Source organism: Rattus norvegicus, chromosome 1 (genome assembly GCF_021556685.1).
Source record: "Rattus norvegicus strain SHRSP/BbbUtx chromosome 1, alternate assembly SHRSP_T2T, whole genome shotgun sequence".
Lineage (NCBI taxonomy): Eukaryota > Metazoa > Chordata > Mammalia > Rodentia > Muridae > Rattus > Rattus norvegicus.
The window spans coordinates 2,507,570-2,523,717 of NC_141534.1; the positions used below are offsets into that span (position 1 = coordinate 2,507,570).

The 16,148-nt window shown below is 34.7% G+C and overlaps 1 pseudogene; it reads right to left on the reverse strand.

Annotated features, from left to right (window-relative positions):
- Positions 1 to 2,558: 2,558 nt before the first annotated feature.
- Positions 2,559 to 14,881, reverse strand: Vmn2r116l-ps21 (vomeronasal 2, receptor 116 like, pseudogene 21; annotated as a pseudogene).
- Between the last annotated feature and the right edge of the window lie 1,267 nt (positions 14,882 to 16,148).

Below are 16,148 nucleotides of genomic sequence, written 5' to 3' on the forward strand. Positions count from 1 at the left end.
TAGCCATTCTGTCTGTTGTGATGTGGAATCTCAAGGTTGTTTTATTTTGCATTTCCATATTGACTAAGGATGTTGAGCATTGCCATTCAATATTCCTTTGTTGAAAATTCTTTGTTTGGTTCCATACTCCATTTTTAATAGTGTTATTCAGCTCTCTGGTTGACAATTGGTGTTTTAAAGACTCTTCCCAAAATCTTGAATCCAATTTTACAGTATACAAGAGAATTGATAATTCTGAAATATGATACCAAGAAGAAAGTGAGAAACAAAAATACTAGAAGACGGAATTCATTAGAAAGATGTGTGGTTTTTTTTTTTCTTATCCCAGTATCCTCGACTGAGAGAATAAGTGATGGTGTTGGTTCCAGAAGATTCTACAATCCACCAAGTTTTCTAGTCAATATTCACCATAAGCAAATTAAACTTTTAAAGCTGGGAGAACCTTTGTTATTAAATGTAAGATGTTCTCTCCTCACTCATGTTCTCATAAGGGCACTGTGTAGAAGAAGATTCCTTTGATTAACTTATAGTCCTCCCATATACCTTCTTCTAAACAAGATTATAGGAATTTGCCTTCAACTCTCCACAGTTTCCCAGAGAACATTTATGTGATTGTGACTGCTGCTGTTTTACTTGTTATGTGGTTTATATGAGGAATTGCTTGTCCACATTAGGAAGCACATCTGTGAAATGTACAGTTGCATGCCATAATACCTTAGTGATGATTGAATTGAAAATTTGAATGTTCAGGACTACTTTGAGTTCTTGAATTTGAGCCTAAAATAGGTTAGGGCCAAATATCTTCAATTTGGAAAAAAATAAATCTGATAAAAATTTCAAAGTATTTTTTTGTCTTTTTATTTGTTTTGTATTCCCATTAATTTTAAATCGTATCTGTGTGATTGGAGAAATTCAAATGTCCATGAGTGCATGAGGACAAAAGAGGATAATGAAAACCAAAAGATGAATTCATAGGTGCTTGTGAGCCTGGGAACAAAATTCCCTTAATTAACAAACTATCTTCACAGTCTCAAAGAGAGAACATTTAATACTTCTATTCAAAGTGAAGGTACAGATGCTTACAAATACCAGATACGATCTATCACCACACAGCCTGATTTTGACTTTGTTTCTCTTAGTCTATTCTTGCTTCATCCTTCGTATTGATAATATTACTATGATGTGCCACCATGCCTGTCATTATGTTTTCATTAAAAAGCAATTACTTAAGAAACACTTCAATCATAGTGTTTTGTGCTTAAAACTCAGTCTTTGATTTATATCAAATTAGGCATCAACTTCCCATTCGATTTCTGTTGCTGTGCTAAAAGACTACTTTGGGAATTTTAGGGTTCATTTGGATTCGTACTTATAGTATTGCATTGGGAAAACTTAAGCATGAACTAAATGACTCCATGGAGGAATAAAAATTACTGACTTGCTAAGTTTGCTTTACAATACTGCACTTGACTGAAAGGCCAAGGATAGCATTGCTCACATTGCATTGTGTCCTGTTACCCTGATCATTAATCAAAGAAGTACCCTAAACTCATGTTCACATTACCTCCTCTCAAGTGATTCTAATTTTATCATGGTGATGAAAATTAACCAGTACAATATTTTGCATATGGTTTATTAAATGAACCTGTGGAGACATATGATGTGAAAGTTAAAAAGAAGAAATGAAAAGGTAAATGTTAAATTAAATTAAATAAAAAAAATTAAACTACCAAGTAACAGTAAAAAATCAAAAACCATTATTTTGAAAAACATGACACTGTTTCACAAACTATTGTTCAGAAATAGTAGTATGATTTTGTATCTGTGTCTTTGTGTATATAATTGAAACAATAATTTTTAGTTATTCCTGTTTTGAGAAATTGCGTGAGATTCTTCATCTAAAGTGTTTTTTATGTCTGCAGACTTCACTGACCAAATATTGAAAAAGTTATTTTGTATTACATTATTTTTCTTACCAGTTTTTCTCACTGAATGGGACACTCTTACATTTTGTAATGATATGGTATGTTTTCATATAAAGATCAAGTACAGCCAAAATCTGAACCCCAAAGTCCTTTTCATATAGTGTACTCTTCTTAGTATCTTATTTGATATTTTGAATATCTTCATAGTATATTATGAAGCTATTCCAATATCTCATACCTCTGTGGTGACCACTGACAATATTAAACTTTCTAACGATGCTCCACCCTCTAATAAGATTCAATCTTGTTTCTCTTTTCAAATCAATGCCTTTCATTGTATGCGTAATATATGCCATTCCAATTCCCACTCAAGGCAAGTTACCAATTAGCTGATGTTTCAGTTTATGTTGCTGTAACAAAACAACATGGTCAAAACATATATGAGAAAAGTGTTATTTCCCTATGTACCTGGGTCACGCTTAATTGAATGAAGCCAAGAAAAGAACATGGATGCAGTGATTCAACGAGTATTCCATTGAGTAATGCTCATCGCTGGTTTCATGTCCATCCTATGACAGTCTTCTTCCTTATAGCTCCCAGAACAACTTGCTTGGAGGTGGCACTGGCTACATGAAGCAGAGTCACCTTACACTAATCCTTAATTAAGAACGTTTCTTAAACACATGTCTACAAATCAAAGCACTTGTAGCCTTTCCTTAACAGATTTCCTGTTCTCAATATGTTTAGGTTTCTGAGAGCTCATTTGCCACCAAAACTTACTAATTTTATTGCTTTAGGCAGTGCTGTCTGATGGTAAAAGTACTTTCGCTAGATATTACTTAATTTTCATTGATGATTTATGAAAACTTTTGTTAAGACAAAGCAAAATAGATATGTTGATCATCACCTAATGTTTTAAAAGTATCAAAAGGTTGCTAAAGCAATTTATGTTTTTATTTCTGAAGAACATTTAAATCTGGGTGAACTAAAAGAACATAACACTTTTGGAAAAATATACACCCTAGCAACCCTGCACTGGAAGCCAAGATGGAGAAAACCTCCACAATAACCATAACCTTCCCCCTGGTGCTGTGGTAGACAGGGAGGAAGGTGATCCAAACACTGTAGAACACCAACATGCTGAATGTTAGGAACTGGCCTCATTAAATCTGTCAGGAAGGTTCCTAGCCAAGAAAGCCACAGTGAAGCTCCCCAGAGCCAAGGAGCCCAAATATCCCAAGACAAAGTGGAAGGCTATGACTGAGCCTTTGTTGCAAGTGATGATTATCTTCTCATGTTCAGATTGTATATCTCTGTCAATAAATGGAGGCGATGTCACCAACCAGATTGCACAGAGAACAAGTTGGATTAGTGTACAAATGGGAATGAGCAGGTTAGTTGCCCCTTTTATGATCATCTTTGTTATCCTTCTCCCTGGAGTAGTGAGCTTGAAAGCTGTGACCACAGTTATTGTTTTGGCCAACACACTAGAAATAGCAACAGTGAAAAATATTGCAAATGTAGTTTGCTGCAGGATGCAGGTGGCCTGGTTGGGATGTCCAATGTAGAGCAATGAGCACAGAAAACAGAAGACTAGAGATATGAGCAGGATGTAGCTGAGAATGCGGTTATTGGCTTTCACAATGGGAGTATCCCTGTACTTACCAAAAGTGACTAGTACTAGAATTGTGATGGCTAAAAAGGACAGGGCCATGCACCCTAGACCCATCCCCAATGAATCTTCATAAGCGAGAAATGTCACAGCTCTTTGGAGGCACTCGGTTTGTTCTAAGTTGGCATACGAATCATCTGGACACTTCACACACTGCTCCATATCTGCTGGCAAAGAACAATAATCCCTTATAAGTTATCATAATCATATAGTTAATAATTGTATATTTGTTTTATTCAGAAGATATATCAATAAATATTTTAGGGTTGAGAAAATATTTTGTTCATTATTGCTCTAGGAACTACTAACTTGAGTTTGCTATCTATTTACCTATGCTTTGTGATAGAACAAATCATCATCATAGAAAATGGAAAAGTTATCGCTTAAACAAAAATAAAATAAAAATATGATTACTAATATGTATAATCTCAGTTTATTTTATTTCTTAAACCATAATTTCACTATTCAGAGACAAGGGAAGTATACTGAGGTATTTATTGATGCCAGTTGATGAAAAACATTATGTATTTTGTTTGCTTTGTGAATTATTCACTTTTTTTGTATCTACACATAGGCTTGTGAGCACACAATTCCTCATTCAAATACTGTATGAGTAAAGGAATATTTTCATTCTTGAGGCCTTATGCCTCATAATTTTATGCATGTCCCTCTTGTTGTGGTACAATTTCCTTTCCCGCAACTACAATTTCCTTGGTTATGAGTATAGAAGGTTATGGCATGAAGATTATCGATATTGACATTCATCCCGCTTTCCTTAGTTAGGCTGTGATTAATGATAAGCACTCTCCTATCTCTTGTTGCATTCTTGAAATCATCACTCTTTTTCTAATTCTTTGATAGGAAATGTCTAATCCTTTGTGCCATGTAAGCTCTAAAAATGTGTTTCACTAGAGAACACTTGTTGTTCTGAGCATCTTGTCTTTGTCAGGGACTAAGCCGGATGACAGAAAGATTGTGGACTGTACATGTAGTTAAGATTCTTTGTACAAAGAATCGAAGAAGAATAAACATCTGCTCAGGTTATGCCTAAAATTATTTTTTAAAAAATGTTACACATGTATGTCCCCCTAAACATTTTCTGCATAATATAAAACCATTAACCATTATATTGTGACATACATGAGTTGTTTGTAGAAGATATTGCAGGTAATTTACTGGGTCCAAGAGAAACTGATATTATTTAACTAATTAAATTCTGAAACATGGAGATTTTTGGACTGTAGTTTCCATCTAGGTCATATCATATTTCTAGTTTGTAAAGAGAAGATATTCAAATTCATCATCTTTTCTTCTGCATGCAAGCATGTACCTGTATCATTGGCAATCTCAATTTCTTGGCACTGGACACAATCAAAGCAGCATTTGGCTGTTTGTTTCTGATGAATTTTTCTGAATCCTGCAGTACATGTCACACTACACACTGAGGAGGGAACCTGAGGCAATACACATACAGACACACAGACAGACAAACACACAGACATCCAGACATACACAGACACACACACACACACATACACATATATGTATAAAATATATATACATAAACAATGCACGTTATATTTGATATACAAATATGTATTTAATGTGTATGTGTGTGTAGTTCATGAATACATCATATGTAAAATGATCCACAGATTAATATATGGGATATTACCAGATATATTCCTCTGATAATTTATTATTTTGTATTAACCTGCAATACACTGAATGTCATACAATAATTACTATGTCATGTAATATATATGTAACATTTCTGGTGTCAGAATTTAAATTTTGTCCTTGCTAAACTTGTTAATTCAAATGGAACATTTATGTGGCATCAGTATTTCTCTCAAGATTTTGAAATATAATAATAAGAACACTGAGTTGTAAGGAGAGAGAAGGTAGGATATATCAAGAAAGAATCGTTCATTGAGTAAGAACAAAGAATTTCATATAAGACTCTCATACAATTAATGATATTTGCCTAAGTGTAAAAGACAACCTTTAATCCCCATTCCATCCCTCCCCCTGCTTCTATTAGAGAGCTTCTCCAACAATTTGGCCACCCTGGTCTCACTGATCTAACATTCTCATAATCTGTGGCATGCACGCTCCACATAACTAAGGGCCTTTCTTTACTCTGATGCCAGATAAGGCAATACTCTGCAGAGGAGGGGAAACTGAGAAGGAGGATAATATTAAATGTAAATAAATAAAATTAATAATAAAAATCTATAAATTAGCAAAAGAAAAGTTTGAATCTGGAAAAATACTTCTCTTAATGAATCTATTCTATACTCAATTGGGCTACAACTATGTTCATATAAGCAGATAATTTCATGGTTTATGTGTAGGTACGTATATATGTATATATATATACATATATATACACACATACACACACATATGTGTCTGTGTGTATGTATATTGCTATAAATTTAATAAATATATTTCTGTAGTATGGGGTAAATAGTCACATGGATACAGTTGGACATGGAATTCAGAGTCCTTTGATCCCTATGACCAGATTACATGAATTTCAGTGTTATTAAATTTTGGTGCTTGTAACTGAGAATGGTCATTTATGAGCATATTAATTGGTCTAAACCACATGGATATTATTTGAGTGCTTGCTATTTTAAAATTTAGATATCTTTAAAAAAGTAAAAATTGTAGTATACTTACCAATGTTTCTCCTGTGAATTTCAGTGTTATTAAATTTTGGTGCTTGTAACTGAGAATGGAAATTTATGAGCATATTAATTGGTCTTAACCACATGGATATTATTTGAGTGCTTGCTATTTTAAAATTTAGATATCTTTAAAAAAGTAAAAATTGTAGTATACTTACCAATGTTTCTCCTGTGAATTTCAGTGTTATTAAATTTTGGTGCTTGTAACTGAGAATGGAAATTTATGAGCATATTAATTGGTCTTAACCACATGGATATTATTTGAGTGCTTGCTATTTTAAAATTTAGATATCTTTAAAAAAGTAAAAATTGTAGTATACTTACCAATGTTTCTCCTGTGACCCACAGCCAGTCTTCAGATATATGAAGTTGTTGACTCTGTGGTAAACAAGGAAAATAGCTTCCTATTTTCACTTTTAATCCAAGGCCTTGTGGAAAATTCCAAATCATGAAAATGTCATACATGGCACACTGATTTTCCTTATGATTCATGTTTACCAGTTCTCCAACAGGGTTAATAAATACCCTAGTTTTTAGCAAAGAAGCCACCTAAATGAGATTAATCATTAGAAGATTACATATGCATATCAATACAGAATATGCCAAATTGAGAATGTCCCATAATCTTTTAATGTCTTTCAGAAAAGACAGGTGTGTTAAATTAATCCCATGTAGTAAAGTACATGATACTGCATTATTACAAGTTATAATCACATGTTATATTGTATAATTACAAGTTAATATACTTCAAATTAATGTTCGATGGTAAAAAAAAAAGCTAGAATAAATGATTACCACAGAACAAATCACATGGAATGTGTGTGTATGTGTACACATGTTTGTCAATAATAATATTTAAAAGCTGAAGCCACATATGTAAGAAATAAGGGGAAGTTAAAAAGTCTGGAAGTTTTGGAACTAAAGGATGGTAGTGGGTCAATCATGTACATACCGAATACATATATGACATAAACATAACCTTAATAAAATGTGCACTCTTCATCATTTGTTTTTTATAAATAATTATTAATTTAAATGAATAACTATTATCAGAGCACATGTACTTATTTTTGAGAAATTCTTCTTGAGAAAAATATTCCGGTCTAGTCATCACTTAAGAATTTTATGATAAAACTCTTGGCTCCTTTTAAATTTTGAACTCATTTGGTTAAATGTTGAAACACATTGTCACACAATTCACTGATATTTATAAAAATGTATTGTCTCCTATTAAAACTTATCACTGTGCAGGATATATATCCATGTAAAAAATTCATTTTGGAGTTTTGCAGTATAGAAAACTTTACACTGAGAGATAACCTGTAACAAATGTATGTGAACTTCTCAGGGGCCTGAAAGGTCACATTGTTAAATCTAAGCATAATGAAATGTAAGAAATGTTACCTGCTGACAGTCAGTGAATACTCCTTTGGGTTCTGCCATTTTCTGAGACTCTACTTGTTGAAAAATGAGTTCATGGTAGGTGTGGGCCACAGCATACACAGCATTATACAAATTGTAACCTTCTTCACTCAGGACCATGTCAAATGTGTGCTGTGTTAACCATTCCAATGGGTTGCTGAATGTAAAACAATCCATTTTCTTCTTGTTCTTTGAGATTGAACAGTTAAAATGATTCCATTCCAGCATAGACTGCGAAATGTCTACTGGATACATGGATGTGTTTATTGTTTGCATAAAATTCCTAAATACAGCAATGTCATTGTGGTGGTGGGCAAAAGTGACAGTCCCGTGGAAGAAATCAAGGCTGAAATCTTCTTTATGTGTGATGACATCCCATTGTGAGGTTGTGATCCAGATTCTCTGTGCACATAAATATGCCCATCTTCTAAAGCTGAGTTCTAGAGTGGAGTTCACTTCTCCATAAATGATAACAACCTTTGCTGAAGATGTCATAAGTTGTTGGTCATATATCTTAACCCTTGTCTTGTATATCTGCATGGTTTCTGGGATCATATTCACAAAAGCTAAACAGATTGCATGCCTTTGCATTTCTTCTCTCAAGTCTGAAAGAAACTGAATACCTTGGTCATCATCTGAGATGACCAGTCCTATCCAAGTCCATCCAAAATGAAACATCAAGGAGACCATGCCATGGAACAAATATGTGTCCTTGGTTGCTATCTGTTAGGTATAGGGAAACTGGTCATGGTCCCTCAGGTTAGGGTTAAATGATCCAGAGAAAATATGAATAGTATAGAAGAGAGGATGAATCATCCACGTGAGGAATATGATTGTTAGGAGGTTTGGACATAAATACAAGTAAAGTTACTCACCGTTCAGAACTCAGATTGTGGGTAGTAAAATTAAACTATAAATATCATATATTTTTCATATTCTAGAATATTCCTGACAATTCTGAATGTTCTAGAAAACAATTTTTCCTGTTTGCCCAGTAGAATTATACAATCCGATTATTTTAGTGTGTGTGTGTGTGTGTGTGTGTGTGTGTGTGTGTGTGTGTGGCAGCAGCATACCCACAACTGCACGGTGTCCAAGTTTTCTTGTAGGCCCATATAAATGGAATTTAAAAGTTGGTAATCTGTCCAGTGTCACATATCATTACCTTTGGTGTCTTTGAATGAATTGACATTTTTAAGGAAGTTATCCATGACGGTCCTATAAGGTCTACATCACAACTTTGCTTTCTTTCACAGTTATAATTAATTAGTTTGTAACTGTTGTTTTGATGTGAATATTCTTTATCCAGAACTCCCATTGTATCTTCACACAGAGCAGCAATGATGATAAACATCAATGACATGTTGGGTAAAAGATAAGGATTCTTGTTGATCTCATCGGTAGCAAAAAAACAGTACCAGAAAAAATTCATATTTTCTTGCTGGTATTCTAAAAACAAGCATAATGATGATTAACTGAGATGTTTGAAAAATAAAATTTCAATTGCAGTTAAATTTGTAACACAAGAAATTCTAAATCTCTGTCTAAATGTCATGAAATAAGTCTCATAAATTAGAGATCTTAAGATTTGAATACAATTTAAGAATTCATAGAACTAGGACACTAACATATGATAATTTTTTTAATTGTGAAAGTCAATAAGGGGACTATTTTATCTCTGAATACCATCTTCAAACTACATTAGAGCCAAACTGAGTAAGACTGTTATAATATAATCGTGGAGATGTAATTCCACAAATACAAAATAAGAAGCATTACTTATCCCTTATGAATATCGACGCAAAAATACTCAATAAAATTCTGGCAAACCGAATTCAAGAGCACATCAAAACAATCATCCACCGTGATCAAGTAGGCTTCATCCCAGGCATGCAGGGATGGTTTAATATACGGAAAACCATCAACGTGATCCATTATATAAACAAACTGAAAGAACAGAACCACATGATCATTTCATTAGATGCTGAGAAAGCATTTGACAAAATTCAGCACCCCTTCATGATAAAAGTCCTGGAAAGAATAGGAATTCAAGGCCCATACCTAAACATAGTAAAAGCCATATACAGCAAACCAGTTGCTAACATTAAACTAAATGGAGAGAAACTTGAAGCAATCCCACTAAAATCAGGGACTAGACAAGGCTGCCCACTCTCTCCCTACTTATTCAATATAGTTCTTGAAGTTCTAGCCAGAGCAATCAGACAACAAAAGGAGATCAAAGGGATACAGATCGGAAAAGAAGAGGTCAAAATATCACTATTTGCAGATGATATGATAGTATATTTAAGTGATCCCAAAAGTTCCACCAGAGAACTACTAAAGCTGATAAACAACTTCAGCAAAGTGGCTGGGTATAAAATTAACTCAAATAAATCAGTTGCCTTCCTCTATACAAAAGAGAAACAAGCCGAGAAAGAAATTAGGGAAACGACACCCTTCATAATAGACCCAAATAATATAAAGTACCTCGGTGTGACTTTAACCAAGCAAGTAAAAGATCTGTACAATAAGAACTTCAAGACACTGAAGAAAGAAATTGAAGAAGACCTCAGAAGATGGAAAGATCTCCCATGCTCATGGATTGGCAGGATTAATATAGTAAAAATGGCCATTTTACCAAAAGCGATCTACAGATTCAATGCAATCCCCATCAAAATACCAATCCAATTCTTCAAAGATTTAGACAGAACAATCTGCAAATTCATCTGGAATAACAAAAAACCCAGGATAGCTAAAACTATCCTCAACAATAAAAGGACTTCAGGGGGAATCACTATCCCTGATCTCAAGCAGTATTACAGAGCAATAGTGATAAAAACTGCATGGTATTGGTACAGAGACAGACAGATAGACCAATGGAATAGAATTGAAGACCCAGAAATGAACCCACACACCTATGGTCACTTGATTTTTGACAAAGGAGCCAAAACCATCCATTGGAAAAAAGATAGCATTTTCAGCAAATGGTGCTGGTTCAACTGGAGGGCAACATGTAGAAGAATGCAGATCGATCCATGCTTATCACCCTGTACAAAGCTTAAGTCCAAGTGGATCAAGGACCTCCACATCAAACCAGACACACTCAAACTAATAGAAGAAAAACTAGGGAAGCATCTGGAACACATGGGCACTGGAAAAAATTTCCTGAACAAAACACCAATGGCTTATGCTCTAAGATCAAGAATTGACAAATGGGATCTCATAAAACTGCAAAGCTTCTGTAAGGCAAAGGACACTGTGGTTAGGACAAAACGGCAACCAACAGATTGGGAAAAGATCTTTACCAACCCTACAACAGATAGAGGCCTTATATCCAAAATATACAAAGAACTCAAGAAGTTAGACCGCAGGGAAACAAATAACCCTATTAAAAAATGGGGTTCAGAGCTAAACAAAGAATTCACAGCTGAGGAATGCCGAATGGCTGAGAAACACCTAAAGAAATGTTCAACATCTTTAGTCATAAGGGAAATGCAAATCAAAACAACCCTGAGATTTCACCTCACACCAGTGCGATTGGCTAAGATCAAAAACTCAGGTGACAGCAGATGCTGGCGAGGATGTGGAGAAAGAGGAACACTCCTCCATTGTTGGTGGGATTGCAGACTGGTAAAACCATTCTGGAAATCAGTCTGGAGGTTCCTCAGAAAATTGGACATTGAACTGCCTGAGGATCCAGCTATACCTCTCTTGGGCATATACCCAAAAGATGCCTCAACATATAAAAGAGACACGTGCTCCACTATGTTCATTGCAGCCTTATTTATAATAGCCAGAAAATGGAAAGAACCCAGATGCCCTTCAACAGAGGAATGGATACAGAAAATCTGGTACATCTACACAATGGAATATTACTCAGCTATCAAAAACAACGAGTTTATGAAATTCGTAGGCAAATGGTTGGAACTGGAAAATATCATCCTGAGTGAACTAACCCAATCACAGAAAGACATACATGGTATGCACTCATTGATAAGTGGCTATTAGCCCAAATGCTTGAATTACCCTAGATCCCTAGAACAAACGAAACTCAAGACGGATGATCAAAATGTGAATGCTTCACTCCTTCTTTAAATGAGGAAAAAGAATACCCTTGGCAGGGAAGGGAGAGGCAAAGATTAAAACAGAGACTGAAGGAACACCCATTCAGAGCCTGTCCCACATTTGGCCCATACATATACAGCCACCCAATTGGACTAGATGGATGAAGCAAAGAAGTGCAGACCGACAGGAGCCGGATGTAGATCGCTCCTGAGAGACACAGCCAGAATACAGCAAATACAGAGGCGAATGCCAGCAGCAAACCACTGAACTGAGAATAGGTCCCCTATTGAAGGAATCAGAGAAAGAACTGGAAGAGCTTGAAGGGGCTCGAGACCCCAAAAGTACAACAATGCCAAGCAACCAGAGCCTCCAGGGACTAAGCCACTACCTAAAGACTATACATGGACTGACCCTGGACTCTGACCCCATAGGTAGCAATGAATATACTAGTAAGAGCACCAGTGGAAGGGGAAGCCCTGGGTCCTGCTAAGACTGAACCCCCAGTGAACTAGTCTATGGGGGGAGGGCGGCAATGGTGGGAGGGTTGGGAGGGGAACACCCATAAGGAAGGGGAGGGGGGAGGGGGATGTTTGCCCGGAAACCGGGAAAGGGAATAACACTCGAAATGTATATAAGAAATACTCAAGTTAATAAAAAAAAAAAAAAAAAAAAAAAAAGAAGCATTACTTAAACTACACTTGAAATACATAACGTATTTGCCTTATATTTTTAGTATTTAAATGTACTTTATATTCAAACATGTTAATAATATTTGATATTTTTCAATCATATACTACATCAAAAATTTTGTTCAACTTTTATATTCATATACTGTTACACCCTAAAAATATCATTAATGCATATTTAATAATGTCTATTACTCATGATCCTAAACCTAATGTTGCATACTAACTTGTTTCAAAACTCAAAATATCCTTCAAGTATCAAGCAGAGTATCAAAAGAGCATAAAATATTAAAAAGTGAATCATTTATAAATATATTCAAAAGCCCATATATAATTCTACCTAATATAGAGTAAGTGTACGAAAAATGAATTATGTATCTGTGTAAATTATCTAACAATCAGTTTACTTCAAAAAGCAAATCAGTGTTTTTAGAAGAGAATTTATGGTATCAGTAAGAACATTTTTTAAATTTCAAATTAGGAAAAACTTTCAAGTTAAACATTATGAAAATGCTAATTTTATGCATAGTAAGAAGCATTACAAATAATATTTCCTTGTTCTTAGAACATGCTTTTAATAGTTTTATCTGTTAGTATTCATTTAACAATAAATATACAAGGATATATTCAACTTAAATTTATTTATTCATTTCAAGTTCAAAAAAATGATACAATATACTATGTAACCTGAATAATATCTTATAGGTTCCATTACACATCACCTTAAAGTTACCTTTTAGTGTGTTGTTACTATTTTCATTTTATAAAAGTGGTTTGAGATTTCTCTTAACACTTCAGTCTTCTTAATTCTTTAAGTTGTCTGAGCAGTAAGATTTTCTTTCACTTGGAATGTGTACCTCTGCCCAAGCACAGTTGGCAGTTCATATATTCATCTGTTATTATTAGCAATTACCTCTCATCAGAAGTAAAACAACAAACATGCTCTTTTGCTGAAATTAGCACATTTAAATTGACTGTTTGGAGCTAAGTTTTCCTTTCTAAACCGTAAAAGTGTATTGACATAATTCACATATTTGTAAATTTAAATCTTACTATCGCTTATAGAAGTGTCAGTGAGAATGTTCACTATTTTTTCCAATGAGATCTGGGATGATATAGAATGCATCAGAAATGAAATTTCTACTGACCTCACACAGAATTACAATAATGTGAAGCCACCACTACTATCAAAGTGTACACAGTATACTGTGGCTAACAATTAGAAAATATTTTGTTTAAATCCCAAAAATACAAAAAAAAATTAAGAAATGGGATGAGAGTGCAGGATAGAAAAGTGCAGGAAACTTCACTTTATGAAAAAATGAAGTTCCAAGCACATTGGTTAGCTAAAATTTGAGTGATTTCAGCATCCCTTCTCTCGTGATCTGCAGCCACTAATGATAACATCTCACACTTGGGATCTAAGAAGTATGTAGCCACATTGAGAACTTCTTATCCACAAGAAGTACATTTATTCTCCTAGATCTTCACTAATGTTACACATTTTTAAAAATTAAATAAATATTGACTATCTATATAATGCAGATAATAATTCTAATATGTGCCTGAGTGTTTGCATCACTGGATGAAAAGATATTCTGGTAACAGTATAACAGTTCTGCAGGCTTTTTCCATATTCAGGGACAGCCCCAGAATGACAGGAGGGGCTCATTTAAAGACTATTTTATAATGCAAAGCACATATATGTGCTCATAATATATATGTAATAATATACATGTAATCATATATAGTAGACATCCTTCCACCACTACACCACACATATTTCAATGTATAAGTGTATGTCCAACTTTTAGAGGCCAAAATTAGATAACCATTTTAGTGAGTCCTTTAGATGCATGCTTATACAGGAATGCTTGGCAGAAAGCTGAAGAGAGACAGTGATGCAGTCACTTGCCCAAAGTGAGAATTATGAATTCAAGGTAAAGGTAAAAACATATGATATCAAAAAAGATTCAAGAGATAGAATCCAGTCTCTCTTATTTTCCAGCTTTGTGAACTAGAGCCAATGTAGTAAGGCTAAGGTAAACTGTGACACACTTGAAAATATTAAAATAGTGGTTGAAGTTATAATTAATATTCTGTTGTTCCTAAAGTTACAAGGGGATAAACAGGACAGAATCTCACCGGTTGTGTACACAATTGCATATTTCTAATTCATAATATTGAAGCAAGAAATAAATTTAATAACTTACCTAAAATTAATAATGCAATTATAAAAATTTTCAATAGGGCTCTGGAGTGTAAAAAGGCCAAAACCACAGTCATTTCACAAATCTCCATCATTATCTTCACTCTTCCTTATCCTCCAAAAGCAATTGGGTTCAGTCAAGCTGCACAGGATGAGAGAAAACTTCAGGGAAAAAAGACAATAATGAAAGCACACAGCTTCTTCATGTCTGCTAGGATCTAGGATGGAGCAGTTGTGAAACCTGATTCTTATGTAGGCATAATACACACATTTACAGCTATGTGTGTATTTTAAGGCTTCTGCTGTCTGGAGATCCACTTAATTATATTCAACAGTTCCTTTCCGTTCATCCTATGTTCTGCTCCCTGGATACAATGGGAACATTCTGGCCTCAAGCTCTACATCTGAGGCCTGAAAACTTTTTATCAAAACATTTCCAAAAACATGTTTTGAAGATAATGTTCTCCATCCACAGCTGCCATGATTTCATTAACATCCACGCCATAAATATTCCAAAGGGCAATTTTCTCTTGAACGGCCTTCAACAGACCATGTGTCAACAGCAATATATATGAACCCAATAGATTTCCTCAGAATTTTTATATTACAGCAAGAGTTGCAAAGGCATAAATGTTCCATATCATTTGGACTTTGAGTTGAATAATGACACATTATATCTTTCATCCCCTGGTGTAGGGAAGGGAAGTTTCACATCCAACATTGAGCCAGGAATTGAGAATGTTTAAAAAATCTCCTCAGATTTCCCTTAATTCTTGTCATTTGGAGAATATGTCATTATGCTAAATCCAAAAATTCCTGGAATCATATAGATTCAACACTCATCCTGTCCAATAGCAGTTCCTATGAAGACATTTTATGAGCTGTAATGCTGTTAACTTGCCTGATAATCATTCCTTGACACTTATAGACATTTGGTAAATATTTTTTTGTTTGATGTTTGTTCACACCTCATTAAGATGGTTGGGAACAATTTTCTATGTTTTATTTAAAGGAATGAAAGTATATAGCTGTTGTTTATGAGGGAGAATTTTATTGCTAATGTTAGCATATACCATTTATTTTTTATGTCTAGTTGGTATTTGTTTTGAAATGGTATTGTCTTGGTTTACATTGCAACAAGAGAGATGTATATCTGATATGTAGGTTGATGTCTATAGACAGCAGAGGGCTGGTACCAGTTAGGTCAATGCCATGATTGTACAGTAAAAAAATGAGGTGGGAGACACTGCCTGGACCTGAAGGGAACAGATCAACAGTTCTCTGCACCCAAATTGCGTGAGAGGGAGAGCTAAACCTTCAGAGGGCAGACAAGCCTGGGAATCCAGAAGAGAATACACTCTGCCCACATTTCTGACTCCAGAGGAAAACACCTAATGCCATCTGGGACCCTGGTACACGGAGGCTCCGGGAAAAGGAAGCACAGGCCCTCCTGGTTGCTGCCCTCACGGAGAG